Raw genomic sequence first — 18,748 nt, forward strand, 5'->3', positions numbered from 1 at the left:
AGAGAAAACATTACAGCTACTTTGGATGATTTATAGCCTCCCTAGATGAGTCCTTGACTCCCTGGAGGTCTCAGATAATAATGAAAAAATAATTAATATCATTATGTTTATCATTATTAAGAGAGACATCCAAGTATTCAGGGAATTATCGAGGGAGGCCACATTACTCGCACCAGAAAAATCTAGTTCTCACCTCCTCCTACTTCTCAGCATTCAAGAATGCTCACCCTTCCTATCCTACCTGCCATAAAATGAAAAATGCCATTTACTGAAATTCTGTATACCCCTTTGAGAAATTTGTAAGTCTCAATCATGTCACTCCTCTTTCTTCTGCTAGTGTCTGCAGTCCAAAAATATTCAATCATTATTTTCTTCCTGGCGTCATATCATGCTTGGTGCAGGATCCGCTGAATGGGGAAGAGATGGGTCTACTTCTCTCACGTGACCCAATCCATCTTGAAAGAGTGTATACATATTTGTATAAATGAACGTATGAAGATGAAAGACAATCGCAGACCATGCCCTACGAGGGATTTCAATCCCCAGCCGCTTGTCTGGAGAGTTAATGTGCTAACCACTTGACCAATCAGGCCGGCTCTACAAATACTCAATCTGTCTTCATAATCGGTATTCCACAATCCTGATATCAATTTTTAAAATGCTCCTTTGCACTCTCTCTCTCTCCAATACATTACGAGAATCACAATGGAAACAAGGAGATCAGACCTGCACACAATAGTACAAGTGAGGTCTTATCAAGGCTCTGAAAAGAAGAAAACGACTTCCTTATCTTTACATGTTAAGGTTCGTTTCAGATTCTAATCGTCTTTTGAGATGTATTTGAAAATCTCAAGGACCATATGGAACTTCAACATCCTATCTACTTAAACTCCAAGATCCCTATCCTGATCATTTTCCTCTAATATAATCCCACCAATATAATATGACATTGGATATCTCATCAAACCAAAGAACATCATCACTTTACATGTATTAACAAATGAATTGCCCACAGTTCCAGCCTATTGAAATCATGCTGCAAATATTGCATATTAGTCACACTTCTGGTTACCCTGCCAATCTTTGCATTTCAGCAAATAGCTGTATGTAATATGTCAAATATTTTCAAATATCATTATGGTACAGATTAAATAACAACAAACCAAAGATTTAGCCTTGCAGCACACCACTGGTCACTGTTACCTTAAATCGTGCAGCCTCACATCACCCATATATCACATTTTGATATCTGTCAGGCAGCCATCATTCGCCTCTTATGCATGCCAATATTTTATTATCCAATCCAATCCAATATTCTCCAATTTATGCAGCAAACTTGCAAAGTTGCATGCATTCTGTCAAAAGCCTCAGTAAAATCCATCCGAGTGTATTCAGAGTGCCATTGTATCAGAGTGTGTTCATTTCCCTTGTCGAACAATATGATATCATGCTTATACATTATGTTCACAAAAGTATGTAGCTGTATGTAATATGTCAAATCTTTCCAAATGTCATTATGGTACACATTAAATAACAATGGACCAAACACTGATCCTTGCAGCACACCACTGGTTACCTGAAATCTTACAGCCTAACAACTTGCATGCCATCCAAATTTTGTATCCACATGCAAATATTCAGGGAGTGTCTCCGTGTCTGCTAATAAAAGGTGAGATATGCTACATGTTTTGCACCTTACGCGGTGTCAAGACGCCATGTTCAGCTGAACTGACAGATTTCCAATGTGAGATGGTAGTTGGGAGTCATATCAGTTGTCTTTCTGTCCATTACATTGCTACCCGTCTCAGTACACCGAAATCCACCATTTCTTACGTCATTCCAGAAAGTTGAATATTTTAGGTTACCGCAGCAGAGCTACTGCGAACCAGACACACATCACTCCCTCAGTGCCAATACACCATTCCTAAACCATAAATGATGGCAAAAGAGTACTGTGGAGCGACGAGCGAATGACACCTCCATATATTTCACTCTGTTGGTCATGTTTGGATCTGGAGATTACCTTGGTAACCATTCCAGAAGGACTGCCTCATTCCAGCTGTCAAGTTTTCTGCAGGCTTGGTAATGGTATCGGGGTATTTCAGTTGGATAGAGCTCGGGCCATTGGTGGACAACTTCATACTGTGGAAGCATTTCTGCAGTGACCCTTGCATATTACAACACGATAATGCTCCATGTCATACTGAACTGCGTGTCAGAGACTGGTTTTCATAAAACAACGTTGAAGTGTTGGACTATTCGGCTGAGTCCAAACCTTAACCCTCATCGAACATATTTGGGACGAATTAGAACACCGAATTCACTGCAGACCATAGCGGCAGTCATCAGCATCGAAAATGAGGTTGGTTTGGCAGGAGGAATGGAAGAATATTGCTGAAATTGATTGAAATTGGTTGAAAGCATTCGGCGAAGGGTAGTTGCTGTCATTCTGGCCAAATGGGTCCCATTCGGTACTAAAATGCAATTAAAACTCATTTTTTTGACCACAACTTGGTATCCAAATACTTTTGTCAACATAGAGCAGAACGGGAGCAAGTGAAGCATATACTTTCCTTATTAAAACTGTGCTATTTTTTTGCAAAGGTAGAGTTTTTTTCGACAATCCATTTATTTATTATACGAGATCTAACCAACTTTTCAAAAAATTTCACACTACTTCAGAAATACTGATATCTCGATGATTGTTGGATACATCGGTCTTTGCAGTACCCATGTGCAATGAGATTACCATTACTTGATAGGCTACAGCGCAAGAAAGATTCCATTCCTGTGAAATCTTCCTTGCTCTGATACTCACATTATATAGCTAGTCAAGGGAATAGCCAGTTCAGCTGAACACCCTTTTAGCACCAGTGTTCATATCCCATCAGTCCCGATTTCCGAATTCTTATTCAGTTTGTGCCACAGCTCTGGTACCTTCTTCTCATACACCAGAGTTTCTTCAACCACTAAAGAGGCAGAAGTGAGTGCAATGCTGCACACACCAGGTTGATAGCTTTTAGCTAAATGATATTTAATTAGTGAAAAAAATCTCTTATGCATCTGAATTTAGTAGGGTTATTCTTTCATAATATTTTTGTTATTTTACTTGCAGCATAACAAGAGAATTAATTCTTTTGGGTTGTCTTTAGCTTGCAGAGCCAGATAGCCTTTATGCTCTGACTTAAATTTCCGTACAACGGTTATAACTCTTCTGTCCTCCTGATTGTAATATTTATAGCAATCATCCTTAGGCATATTGTATTCCTTCCACATTAATATTATTTTCTTAAGAATATCTTGTTTAAGGTCCATTTCACTCCTACTCTTGTTATTCTTCAAACTCTAGTGACACATTCCAATATTGCATCATTTAAGTATTTTTAGGCGTTTCCAGCGTATTGTTGATATCCTTCGCACCCAGCAACTGATACGATTGCGCAGAAAAAGGCATTCTCCTTTTTTGGTTATAATTTCCTACTTTGTAGTTCAGCATGCAATCTTTTCGGAGTGGAACATTAATTAACTTAGCCACTTCCCAAGTCAGTACTGCTTGATCACTGTTACGACCTGGAATCATAAAATTCATCTATGTAAGTGTACCATTTCTTTGCTGGACGTATATACACGTCCAGCAAACCTGGATAATATTCTGTCCACCTGCTGAAAGAATGGATAAGAAGTGTAGTTTGACCGTCATGTCCATTAGAAGGTGTGATAATCCTTCACGCTGAAAAGAACACTTAACTACATTACCTGGCGTGCTTAGTAGCTACGTTCCGTGGCTTACAGCAAGAAACGCAGTTGCTTGCCGTTTGCTCAGTAACCGGAATCTAAGTTATATCAGACTAAATACCTATGTGTTATATTCATTTTGCTGCTTGTTTTTATCGTATAATTATAGCTTTTAATGCCAGTGTAAAATGAGAAATCCATTCATACTTTCTTCATTTCATATTGTATCACTTTGGAAGATCAATGTCGCTATCAAATTTGTTTGCTAATTATTTTAATCGCCAATACATTTAAAAATTCTCCAAGAACTTGATTGAAGATAATTATTTTTGTCAAACAATTATTTTATAAATTCACGAAAATCCGAATCTAAAAATGAATACAGCCTCCAACTGTTCCAAATTAAGTTTCCTATTTTATTCATAATCTTAGTTTGAAGGTTAGTTATCATACGTAATTCTTTAATCATATCATGTAATGCATAATTTTTATAACGTAATGTAGGTTTTTGCATTTCAACTTTCTTGGTCCCGAATTCTTCGGGGGTTACAAACTTCGTGCGAGGTCTCAGAGAAGGCATAATAAAAGGGGACAGAGCCAAGCCTATAGGGCTTCCCAGATCCAAAAGTCGCTAGAGAGAGAGAGAGAGAGGGGGGGACTTCCTGTGTCCAGACGTGGCCAGAGAGGAGCTTCCTGGTTCCAGTCTTAAGAGAAGGCTTCGAGTTGCCAAAAGGAGATGATCCAATCGCCAGAGAAAAGCTTTCAGGATAGAGAGGAATCCCGGTTGACAGTTGGCGGCAATTCGGGTTAGTGGAGGCGGCAGAAAAAGGAGGCAATCGTCCAGACATTTTTGGCGAGCCCAAACAGAGGAGAAAAGGTGAGACATTACCCGAAGGACCTTCGCTCGGAAGTTTTTCTTTTCGCTGTGGGAGAATAACGTTTTGCCAGAGCTGCGGACTGTGAACTGTACCGTAGGGCGCAGTTCACAGTCCGCTATTTTCCCGATGAGATATTTCTGAAGCCAGATTTCCTGAAGGAAGCTCAAGATCTGAGATGAGAGAATTGCCTTAAAACTTTTTGTGCAAGACCTTTAACTGAATGTGCGATACAGAGCTTTTGTAAGTTATATACCTTTGTACAATTGCTCTTACAATGTGTTTTAGTTGGACAATTAAGATTTAGATTAACAGTAACAAGACGTGTCATTAAGTGAATCTATTGGCATATTTGAAGTTGATATACAGTTTGTAAAAGTAACTTAATAGAGAGTTAGCTAACCTCTTTGCAAGTATACTAGAAGTTTAGTAAGTGGAAATTGTAAAGAGAGTAAATAAGTTTTTGAGTTAAAGAAAGTTTTTGCGATCATTTTGAAACATGTTCCAGAGACAAGAGAGGTTTTTTGTGTGTGCTGCTGCTATTTGTATTAATTAGTTGGGTAAGAGCAGTTTATATATCACATCAATAGAGCATTTGAATTTCAAGTTTATTATTATTTATAAATTAAATTCATTTTTTTGTTCATCAAGATTCTAGTCATTTTAGGGTAAAATGTCGAGTAAAAACGTAGATGTTAGAGAGCATAGCAAGTTATCGTTACTATTTATTGCCTCTGCGTTTTAACTAAAGCTGGAGTTATTATGCTTATTACTGCAACTTAAAAAACATCAAAGCTGGAGTTGAATAAGTCTTGTAATAAATAAATGTTGTAATTCCATAAATATGATGCTTTTTGCTATAATTTTTATTACCATAAATTCAAAATTTTTATTTTTAGTGAGAATATCTGAACTTTACAGTTCATGAAGTTACAATTTTTACCTTGATTAGCAAGCTTAATTTGATTGCATTTAAATTCTTATTTTTAAAAAAACAAACAAACAAACTTTTATCCTTATACTAAATTATTACCATACCTTTTAATATTTTTTCGGTATTCAGAATTTTTGTAGCAACTATGATGCTTGTCAACGAAGCTCGTCAAACAAAATCAACGTTCTCAAAATCAATAATCAACACTGAAATTGAAATCTTTCACAGAAAGATTTTAATTACATCTTTCTTTAAATTAATTATGATTCAATTACATGGAATATTTAAAAGTGTAAATAATATATATATTTAGAATTACATTAAAGGATTTTAAACTATTTAGAAAATTTAATATTAAATATAAAGTATCGTAGAAGTTGTATAATTATTTATAATCCATTGATATAAGTTAGTCATTTATTTATATAAAGTGACTTGCAAGGTTGCTAGTTTAATATTACCAAGAATTTTTTAATATTAATATTTATTGTCTACATGTGAAATTCGTTTATATTTTTGGGAAGAGACACAATAAATAAATTGTGCACGGAAAAGGGTCAAATATCGTAGAACAGTAAAGGAAATTCCAAAAAACGGTAATTAAACTGATAGTTTAGTTACCGTTATTTGGCTTTACTAGTACTTGTAAAGCAATATACTATATACAAGTGTATATACCTAATTATATAGTTAAAGTAGTTGTCGCAGTTGGTAAGAATATATTATTCAATTAATTATTATTCTTATTTTACTGTTACTCGTTTATTTTAACAAAACCAAGATACTACTGTTTCTATTTTTGTATTTTTTAAGCTTTTACGTAATTGTTTATTTTATTTATATGTTTATTTTGGATTTAATAAATATTTATTTCGCTTTTGATAGATTAATACACATAATTTGAATCGGGAGTTATTAAAAGAAAACGACTCAGAGAAAATGAAAACCAGCTAAATTAGTCAAAAGGGGGCAATTTTGTCTTTCTTGCGTTCTGAAAATGAAGAATTTCGTAGAACTGAAGTTGTACTTCACAGTTCTCGGAATGAAAATGAAACATTGGTATCATTATCAGGAGGAGATGAAAGTGAAAATGAAGAATATGAAGATGATGTAGAAAACATGGGAGAGAAAGAAGTAAATGAAACAAATCAAGAGGATTCTGAAGAAAATTTTCAATCAGAGTCTGTACTTACCAGCAAGCAAGCTATCTCTTATGCTACCGATATAGCAGCATGGCCACTTACTATTAATGAACAGTTTATCGAGCATATTTTAATAAATATGCCCCAGAATGGTAAAATCGAAAATTTAAAAAAAACGAATACACAGAACACAATAGAATATATGTCAGAAATGTAAACATATCACATTTTCATTGTAAAAAGGCGAATGAAACCAAAGGAGAAACGAGAGTGGCTAATTTTTTCAGAAACCAGCAAAGCAATTCACTGCTTTGTTTGTAAATTGTTTTCTAAGTCAAATAATAGCTTAATGAAGGGTTTTAATGACTGGGGAAATATAACACGAACTTTATGTAATCACGAGCATTCTACTGAGCATATACGAGCGATGTGCACATATCGCAAAAGAAAATCAAGTTCTGTAAATAGTCGAATTGATTCTGAATTGATCAAACAAATACAATCTGAAGAAAATTATTGGAGAGAGGGTTTAAAAAAAATAATAATAGCTACCATTAAGTTACTGAGTAAACTAGGGCTAGCATTTAGAGGAAATACAAATGATATTTTTTCTGATTCTTGCGGAAATTATTTATCGTGTTTACATTATTTAAATGAATTTGTTGATTTTTTAAAACATCGCATGAAAATGTACGCCAACTGTGGTTCTGGCAGATCAAATTATCTTTCTTGCCATACTTGTGATGAATTCATAGCTAAAACATAGCTAAAAAAAACAAGAGAAATATTAATATCAGAAATTAAGGAAGCTGCTTATTTTGCAATAATACTCGATTCAACACCAGACATTTCCCATAATGACCAACTAGCTATGATGTTTAGATATGTTGTCGCAAATTCTGACATTAGAGAAACAAATTATCTGGTTCATCAGAATTACACAACATAATTCCTTATATTTAGAAGAGGTAGTATTAAAAAAATTAGAAGAATTATCTTTGGATATAAAAATGTGCAGAGGGCAAAGCTATGATAACGCTGCCAATATGAAAGGTATCTATACAGGTTTACAAGCTAGGATGAAAAAACCTAGTCCCTCTGCACATTATATACCGTGCCCTAGTCATTCCTTAAATTTAATTGGCAACTATGCCGCGGAATCTTGTCCGGAAGCAGCGCAATATTTTTGTTTTATTCAAAATGTATATAATTACTTTTCATCTTCAACTAGAAGAAGGGGTATACTCCTTAAACATTTAGGAAAAAAATCGTTAACGGTTAAAAGACTAAGTGAAGCGAGGTGGTCCGCAAGGCTGGCGCTATATTTGGCTTTGAAACGTGAATATAAACAAATTAAAGACGCATTACTCGAACTAACCATTTCTCCTCACGAAAAACCTATTTCTAAATTAGAGAGCTCATCATTGGCTGAACATTTTGACAAACCAGAAACAGCAATTTTAACAGTTATGTGGGACAAAATTTTACAACGAATAAATGCTACTAGTAAATCTCTACAAGATCACGATATGGATTTATTTTTAGCTAATAATTTGTTACAGTCTTTAGTTGGTTTTATTTTAGATATAAGAAATAGTTTTGCTGCTGTAAATGAAGAAGCGAATTTATTAACAGATGAGACAAAATTTAAAGATGAAAAAGGAAAGAGTGAAAAAACGAAAAAAAAAAATTAGTGACGAAGTTTCACAATCTAACAATGAGATTATATTACATGGGAAAGAAAATTTCGCTGCGAACACTTTTAATGTCATTGGCGATAAGCTAATTTTGGAAATTAATAAAGGAATAAAAAGCTATTTCGACATATTAGATATGTTTGCCATTTTTTTGAAGGAAGATATAGATTAAGACAAGTACAAGACTAGTATTGATAAAATTTTACCAAGTTATGGGACTGATATTGATCCAGAAAAATTTACTGATGAAGTTAAGCAATTTTTAATAATGATAAAGGAAGAAAATTCTTCAATTAAAAATATGTACAAATGCAAGTGCTGAACGCTCATTTTTAGTGTTGAAACGAATAAAAAATTATTTAAGAAGCAACTTGCACCAAATTAAAACAAGTGACCTGTCGTTATTATGCATTGAATCAGATGTAGTGGACTCGATCAATTATGATGACATTATAGATATATTTGCTAAAATCAAAGCCAGAAAAAAACCCTTTTAGTTATTAATTTTTTTATTTAAATTTGAACTGATTTATTTTTATATTTTTTAAAAAATGCATATACATGTATACCAATGTTGTATTGTGTTATTAAAATGAGTTATTATGGAAATGTTGACTTTTATTTTCAATAAACTAAAAAAAAATGCTTATTTTTGGAAGCCTCATAATGATATTACGCCTCGGGCCTCCATAATTATAAATGCGGCCTTGCACCAGGTTGATAGCTTTTAGCAAAATGGGCATTCGTTAGTTGAACAGTCTCTTCTGCGTTTTTCACCATCTAAATATATCCACATATCACATACCCAGTTTCTTTTGATACTCAGACTTAGCATTTCGTGAACAATTGTGACTCTTCTGGACTGCTGCTTATAATTTTCATAGCAGAGATGATCTTTGTTTGCTCGGTATTCTTACCACATCATCTTCTTCTTATGAATCGCTTGTTTAATAACACACCCATTTCCTCATACTCTATTTATTCTTCGAACTCTTGAGACACATTCTGATATCGCATAATTTAAATGTTTTATTTAAAACATTTAAAAAACTTCCCACGCATTGTCATCATTCTTCGCATTCAACAACTCCCATCATGGCGCAAAATCCAGCACACTTCCTCAGATGGATATAATTCCTGTTTTGCAGTTCAGCATGTAACGTTTTCTGAATGGAACATTCATAAACTTGCCTCTTCCCAAGTGAGTTCAGCATTATCACTCTCACCAACCGGAGGAAGAATTTTTACGTCTGTAACTGAAACGCCCTCTTACACTATAATCAAACATAACACTCTTTGACCTCGAGTTCCTTCGGTCACATGCTGTTTGAAGAAGATGTCTCGCAACAGCTCAATAAATTCAGTTTTATCTTATTCTCATGAGATTTTACCGCTAACCAATCACTATTTGGATAATTAAATTCCCTCATTATAATTCCTCTTTTCTCACCCACTCCTTTCACTAGCAACCGATCCACTATTTCTATACTAAGTACAGTATTTGATTTCGTTAGACTGCACTTCACACCATATGGCTTCAAACTCATTGCCACATCAAAAATTGCTACTAGTATTGAAGTCATAGTTCTCACCTCGAACTGGATTCAAGTCATCCAATATGCTTGTGTTGCATTTTTTCCCCTATTTTTTGTTATGTAATGCAGTTATTAAAGTCAGTAATTTAAATTATTATTATTAGTAGTATTAGTAGTAGTACGGGCAACTCCAAGGAGTCCTTAGACTCATCCAGAGAGGCCCTAACATAATGTCAAGAACAACTATTTAATATTCACACAGTATCTATCATACCTTACCTTGAACTCATTCACTGTCATAACACTCACAACAGACTATGGCAGCTTATTCCACTTATTCACCACTCTCCAAGTAAAAACCAAACTCTAACACCCTTGCTAACCACACTCTTGCCCAGCTTCCATGGATGGCCCCTAGTCCTCCCACCACCAGTCCCATTCTCAAAAATATCTTCTGAATTAATCTTATAGAAACCCTTCAGTAATTTGAATGTCTCAACCATATCACTCCTTTTCCACCTATTAACCAATTTCTGCAACCCACAAATCTTCAACCTGTTATCATAAGATAACAGGTTGAAGATTACATAGACCTGCTATCATCTTGGTCAATCGTCTCTAGCTCCTCTCCACCTCCTCCCCATCAAGAAGAAACCCTGGCACCCAAATTTGGGCATAGTCTAGGTGGAGTCTTATCAAGGCTCGATACAGAGGAACAATAACCTGTTTGTCTCTGCTCGTCAAAGTATTTTTCAGCAACGAAGTGATTTGATGAGCTAATTTAGCCACTCTTGCGATGTGTCCTAAACTTCAACTCCCTATCCACCAACACTCCCAAATCCCTGGCCTTGTCAATCTCCTGGAGTACAGTTCCACCAACGTGGTATACTCCTGCTAATCTTTTCACCCCAAAATCTATAACCTTACATTTTGCCACATTAAATTGACATCCATTTTCCTTATCCCTGCCCTCTGAACTATCCAAATCATCCTGCAAAATTTCGACATCCTGTGCATTCACTATTGCTCTACCCAATTTGCATCATCAGCAAACAAATGAACAGTTCCTCTCAGATCCTTTCCTATATCGTTAATGAACAAATTAAACAGTAGTGGTCCAAGAACAGAACCCTGCAGCACACCATTAGTCACAGGCGTTCTTTTGGATTCTACTCCTGAATAAACCACTCTCTGATATCTCTCCATCAACCACCTTCATATCCATCCCCAAATGCTGCAGTTTACTGATTAGAATTCCATGTGGTATCCTGACAAAGGCTTTAGCAAGGTACAGTAGGATCACTGTAAACCCATTACCCTTATAAAACGTGAGCAAGTTGCTGAGGCATGATCTAGCCTTCGCAAAACCATGCATCTATCCATTTTTGTATTCTCCTGTTGACTATTTTCTCCAAAACCTTGACAACGATTCCTGATATGCTGATCGGTCGGTTAATTTACAACAGCAGTCTTGGAACCTCCTTTATGCAGTGGAACTATTTTTCCCTCTTTCCACCCCCTCGGGAGTAAGCCAGACCCGAGACTCATATTAAACAAAATGGTCAAGGGCACTGACAATTCTTTAGTCACTTTACGTACGACACGAGTTGGTATATCATCCAATCCCACAGATGTATTGACATTGAGGTTTTGTAATAGACTATTCACCTCCACTTCATTCACCACCATTCCCGTATTAGCTGTTGGTTCCTTCATTCCTGCAATGCTACCACCTGGATGATATATTCTTGCAAAGTGCTCCCTCAGTAACTCAACTATATCAACTGATTCGGTTACCTCCCTACCATTTTTTAAGATCATTCTGCCATGAACATTTTTCCTTTTACTTGCAACATATCGAAAAAACTGTTTGGGATTCTCTTTAGCCTGCATGGCTAATTTTCTTTCATAATCCGCTTTTGATTTTCTTACCACACTCGTTACCCTTCTGGCCTGCGCTTTATACCGTTCATGTGCCTGCCTTTTTCCTTAAATTCCCTCCATAGTTGTCTCTTTTTTGCAGATCAGGCTTAATGGTGTTATTCATCCATTTAACCCCTACTTAATTTATTAAAGTAATTAATTAATTATTAATTAAAATTGATTAAATATTCCATACTTTTTTATTTTAACGTTTATTCTCAATTTTACTATTTTGATTGATTTATAACATTAAATCAGGCCTTATTTTTAAGTGGAAGTATTTATGTTTAAATTAATATTAGTATTCATGTAATATATATAATTATTAGTCATATTTCCGAAATCTACTCACTTTGTTCTGAATTATAAAATGAAAAGAAGAGTATACACGTACGTCAAAGAGTTCTGTAACTTTTGAACACTATCTTTGGTTTACTTTTTTGTATCTGAATAATATTCATTGTTAATGGCCAACAATACGAAGATTGGGCTACGCACTTATTTCAACGAATCCTGTTTTTTTTTTTTTTTTTTTCATTACAACAGTACAATTTTGAGTAATTGGTATTGTTTGTTCACAATTTGTAATGACAGGAATAATATGTATTTTTATGGACAATTAAATTAAATTAAATTTAACAAACAATCAGAGATATTCTGTTTCCTCTCTCTCCGTATATTGAGTTTATTCAAATCCCGAATAAACAACATATTTGCACGAGGAACAAAATATATACACTACTTGTTTATAGACATGGGATTACAGAGAATAACATTTTTCGGGCATTCATATGAGTATGACAAATTGGCTCTTCCCATTATGCATAGCATTACACAAGTTCGAAATGTAGTGTGGTTTGCATTATGGGATACCACAGCTATTGATCTGAAGTCAACTCCCTCTGCATGCATGTAGCCTAGTCGTAGGGAATACTTCACCCGCAAACTTTGCTTGCAGTTGGATAAAGATTAAACAAAAATATAATTTCTTGGCATCTCTAATTTAAATTATAACCATTTTTACATTTACAAAGCGTAGCCGACAATCTCGTGAATAAAAATGAGTACGAGATAAATCAGTGTTTGGTTGGCTATTCTGTAATGAAGTATTTTTTAAAATTAACGTTATTTTAAAATAGTTTTTTCCATCAAAAAAGAAATAAAGATAAAAATGGCGATAACTGGAAGAGGAGGGAACATATGAAAGTCATGTACACTCTTTGAAAAGTGACGCTGATTCTAGTTATCGCATACGTTATCGTAACGTATCGCATCGTATATCCTGTTTAGCATCAAAGCAGATTCTATTGTGATCTGTTAAATTTAAATTCTGAAATATAGTATTGTCCCGATAGTCATTTGAACATAGTGTACATTATTTTGATATATGAATATATTATGGCAGCGTTTCTCAACCTTTCTAAGCCCAAGGACCAGTAAAATGCCTAAAACACTGCAACAGACCACTAAGTTATGCAATTTTTTTAAATGTGGGGATAATCAGCATTTACATATACATTTACAACATATATATATTATATTTACATATTTACATACAATATTTACATATACATAAACATTTACATATACAAAATGTTACATATACATAAACATTTACAAATACATATGGATACATAATTAATTTGGAAGTAAACGATTAAAAGTGTATCACTGAACATGTTTTAATTTTTATTAAACAAATAAAGGTATCAGTTTCCAATTTGCTATGGGCAAATGAATGAGTATGTCAGCACCATCCCGCTGAAACCCCCATTCATCTGCCCACAGTAACTTTTATTATATGTTATCCCCATTCATCTGCCCACCCTCATTAAGCTCACTCCACAACAACATTTTTAGTGACGTTGGCACCATGGGAAAGTGAATGGGGAGTGTGAGCGCCATCCTGCTGAAACCTTCATTTATCTGCCAACAACGACGTTTATCTTTACTCCCATTCATCTACCCACTGCAACTTTTATATTTATTATGTTATCCCCATTCATCTACACATACTCATGAAGCTAGCTCCACAACAGCTTTTATCTTCACGCACTCTCTCATTCGTCCTGCGACATGTAAACTATTCCATTCGCTAATGCGTTGTGAGAAGAGGGAAAAATGTTGTCCTTATCTTACTCCATTGATCATAATACTGAATACGAACTTTACACCTATGGATGATATCCCTTGTCCTGTCCAAACCATCCCCCCCCACACACTTCCGGCCGATGATACAAATCGCCTTATTTCCCTGAGGAGTTTTCCATGCCACAAACATTTAAGACATCCTGTTATGTGAGGTCAATCCCGATATTTATAAGCAGTCCAACCCACGATGTCAGTCGCAAAGTGCCATCCACGTGATGGGGCGCATTTTCCCACCAGCGACGGTATGTCGTATATACCGTACGCATATGATTTGTACTAATCGTGTTATGATCGTGGTTTTAATTATATCCGTCCTGTTTTATCCAGAGGCACAACTGTGGTCATCGTAAATCTGGCAGATTCATTAATCGTGTGGTGGTTTTATTTATATCCGCCCTGTGTGCTGCTTGTATTCGTTATCTTGTGATGTGTGTTTCTGTACAATCCATGACCGTACGGATGTTGTTGTTGTCTGCATGACGGATTCGGTGTGCTTGGCCGCATATTCCCGCAATTAACCATACGAGATACGGAACTTTGCTGAACGGGAAGCGGACAGCTATCCTCCTCACCAGCAGAGCTGATGAGGCCGTGACGTCACTTGGCGTAACTTTCGTTTCATCCCCGATTTTGGAAATGGAGTAAGTCCAAAACTAGTAACGAGAATAATCGGAAACTGTAGTGCAAATAAATAATATGACATAATTATATTACTACTTACTTTTAATGAGATGGTTCAGCTTCTCGGCCATTGCAGAGTTCCTGGATATCTGGCTCAATATTAATCAATTTGAGTCGAAGATCGGCACACACACACACACACACACACACACACACACACACACACACACACACACACACACACACACACACACACACACACACACACACATATTAAGACAATTTCTGTAGTTTGTTTTTATTTGAAGGAGCGATGAAAATCCTTTCTCACAAAGATAGTTTGCATGACGATTTTCAGTGCTTATTCAGATAGGATAGTGTTGATAACCATACTTCGTCAACAAGGAGTGATGCAAAATTTGAATTATGTTCATTTACAAACGATAAAACTTCGTGCTTTAATTGAAATAAGCTTGTTAGTACTTTGCATCTGGAAATCCAGCGAATTTCAGAATAAAGCAAAAGTTGTACATAAACACTGTCCATTTCATCACAGAATACTGAAAATAACCTGTTATTTAGCGGTCGGGCCTTAATAAAATTAACTAGCTTTACAGCGTTGTATAGCGCAGTTTTAAATTCCGGTGGCATTCCTTTGGAGGCCAACCTTTCCCTATGTATGAAACAATATATCCGACTCATATCAGGAGCTACTTCCTTGACCATAGAAATATGTAAGGGCGCGAGCAAAATCCGAACAGAAGCCCATATATTTTTTCCACTGGATCCCTTTGTGTATTATATAATTATTGAGAGTGTGAAATATTTCTTCTCAATTTGTTCGGATGACAAAGTTCTACAAAACAGAATATCATCATGAATGTTGTTATCATGCACTTATATTATGTAGCATATTAACTGGGAATCATCTGCAACATCAGTAGTGTCATCTATTTGTAACGCGTAATAAGGGCTCTTCTTAACTCTTTCGCTTAAACTGAGAGATTCTATGTCACCTGCCATATCATTAATTCTGCGACCGACAGTGTCATTTGAAAGAGGAATCAAATCAACATCTTTTAGTAACTTGTTGCCAAACATAGTTTTTACCACATCTTTTGTAGCTGGAAGTTGTAAATTTTCCCCGATAGAATGAGGTTTCCCTGTTTTCGCTATGCTCAAACTTAAGAGATAGATGCTTCCAGTGCCTTGCTATTAATCGAACCCATGGCCAAAACTACATCTTTCTCGTGATTTAATGTCGCTAAGCATCGCTGGAATTGACTTTTGCTTTTCAATTTGCTTATTTTTCACATCACAATGTTTAGTTTCTAAATGTCGGAGTTTCGCAGGTTTCATGCACTTGTTCGACAACACTTCATAACACAAAACACACTGAGGTTTCTGTTCACTTTCATCTCCACACCAAGTAAACCCAAATTCCAAATATTAACTGTTATATTTCTTACTGTATTTTTTCTTTGAACTGCTTGTTTCTTCTACTTTATTAGGATCAGATTTACTCGCCGTTACAACACGTGTACCACAATTAGCATCACCTGTTTCTTTTGCCCTTTTTTTAAAGTCCTACTTCTAAGCCACTTTTCGAATATTAAAAAACGTTTCCGAAAAATATATAAATACTGGGGTTAACTCACGACACCCTATGTGCAAGTATCACTTAGCACTTCTGAAGATATACTTAGCCTAGGTTGGAAGAGGAAAATCTTCAATAATCAATACGCAACAAGCAATTGGTTGAAATGTGGATAACGCATGTTCACTTCAAATCTGACAAGACAGCAAGGGAAGACGGAAGCAATAAAACTATATTGTTGTTCACTTCACCCCTCTTATTATTCGTCATTCTGCCGCTACAAATTATTGTATTGCCAGAATGACGAGTAATTAAAGAGGGATGAAGTGAACAACCATATCGTTTTATTACTTCCAGATTTGAATATTCTGACGCTATTTGTTTTTTTTTTTTTTAAATCTCCATTTGATTTCAATAATTTTCACTTAATAATTCAATTTTAATTTGCTTGGATAATTAAAATATATACATTTATTTAATTAATTTAAGTCTGCCTACGGACCACCTGTCGCATCGTCGCGGACCACAGGTTGAGAAACACTGTATTATGGGATTTTCACGGAAAACTTAAAGAAACATATTGAACACTCTTTCTGATTTCGAATGCTAAAATGCCATTCATTTTTTTCTTCCTAAATCTCATTTATCTGCATTGTTATTTCCTATCGAAATATCGGCCAGTACATGCATCATCATCATCATCATCGTTATTATTATTAATTATATATTTTTTTTATTGTTGACTGTAAATACTTGTTAATTTGACTTCGGAAAACCAGCCTTCTCTCATGAATTTGTAACCATCACCGTTAATTAGATCCTCATTGCTATGCACATTTTTGGAATTCTCCCAAAACCATTGTTAGGTTATATGGCACCTCTAGACTTGTATTATTTTGCCAAATCTAAATTAAAGAAAATACGTAAAATTAAAAACGATGTTCTTATGGCTGAGATACAATTTTGCCAGTTTTTTTTGCCGCCCTCCAAACTTTACACTCCTAAGCATTAATCGTTTAGTGAGTTATTACGAAAACCTTCATTCTCTTCCTCCAAACACGTGTGTGCGTTGTGATGATTATGTTTTAGCTTTTAGAAAGTCCTTTTTTTTCTTGATAAAGGAACAGTGACATTATCATTTCATAAAAAGTAAATATTTACACAGCGAAAGCATTGATATGCGTACCCCTCTGCTACATGTGCAGCAAATTTTAACTTTAAATGTAAACTTCTTCCATTCTTTTCTGACTTGAGCTCTTTCAGTTCAATCCAGGATTTCTATCTCAGCTATGTCTTTTTGGATGTTATCCTCACATAGGTGCTTGGGTCTTAATCTATGTATCTTTTCATCAGGCCACGTCTTCAGTGTATATTTTCCCATACTTTTCCCCATTTTCCCATACTTTTGCTATACCATGCTTGGTTTCAACTAAGATGTCACGTCAAAAAAAAAAAAAAAAAGGCGGAATTTATAAGAAAGTTCGTTAAAATAGGCATTGATTTCCAAAAATGCAATTAAAAAGATATTGAGAGGTTCAAGGTTGCTAAGAGTAAGGTTCTGAAATTTGGTAAGCAAGCATGGTATGGAAAGTATATACTTGGCGGGAAATTCTGAGGAACATAGACAGGATGAGAATTTGAAAGTAGTGGCTGTAGTGAAGGACAGGGAACTGAAGTTAAGGAATTCTTCTTTCTTAGCAAGCTGAACCTCCATTTTTCTTTTCTGCAGGTAAACTTCTTTCATCTCAATCTGCATATTTCATCAGCTGGAAGTGGGGATCTATAGATTTCACATGATTCTGATTATGCCTTTCTCTATTTACCTGTTGTGCTATCGCTTAGAGTTCAGTAGAGTTTTCTGAGTATTTTATTTTCAAAAATCTGCGAAACTTTTGCATTGTCTACTATGCTCCAGGTTTCTGCTCCCTTTAAAACAAAAGGTCTAATGAATGTCTTGTATATTTCTATTTTAACTTTCCTTGACAAAATTTTGGAAGAAAGCAAATGAATGATGCATTAAATATTAAGATATACTGGAGGCATATATTCTAGCTTGTATTTCAGAACTAATTTTATTACCTCAGTAATCAATATTTCAAGATACTGATATTTGAAGGAAGTGGCACATTTAAATGACAGGTTATCGATAGCAAACTGATCAATTCCCTTTCGCTTTGAATGTGATTTCTGCCTACTTTAAAATATTCACTTTTACCTGGTTAATCTGTAATCCTAAGTTTTCAGCAGAAGTTTAGAGTTTTCTAAATATTATCCTGATGTCTTCAACATTTTCTCCAATTAGTCATATACTATTTGCATATAATAATAATAATAATAATAATAATATATATATTTTTTTTTAAACATTTTATTATGTCTCAGTATAAATTACATACAATAATAATATTTACAATATTTACAATAAGGTTTATACAGAATTTTTGAATTTAGAATATAATAATAATAATTTTTTTTTTTTTTTTTTATAAACGACTTACTTGTTTTTGTTTTTACAATGAAAATGATAAGGTTTACTAT

Source organism: Typopeltis vanoorti, chromosome 8 (assembly GCF_054136105.1).
Source record: "Typopeltis vanoorti isolate ZY-2024b chromosome 8, IOZ_Tvanoo_1.0, whole genome shotgun sequence".
Taxonomy (NCBI): Eukaryota; Metazoa; Arthropoda; class Arachnida; order Uropygi; family Thelyphonidae; genus Typopeltis; species Typopeltis vanoorti.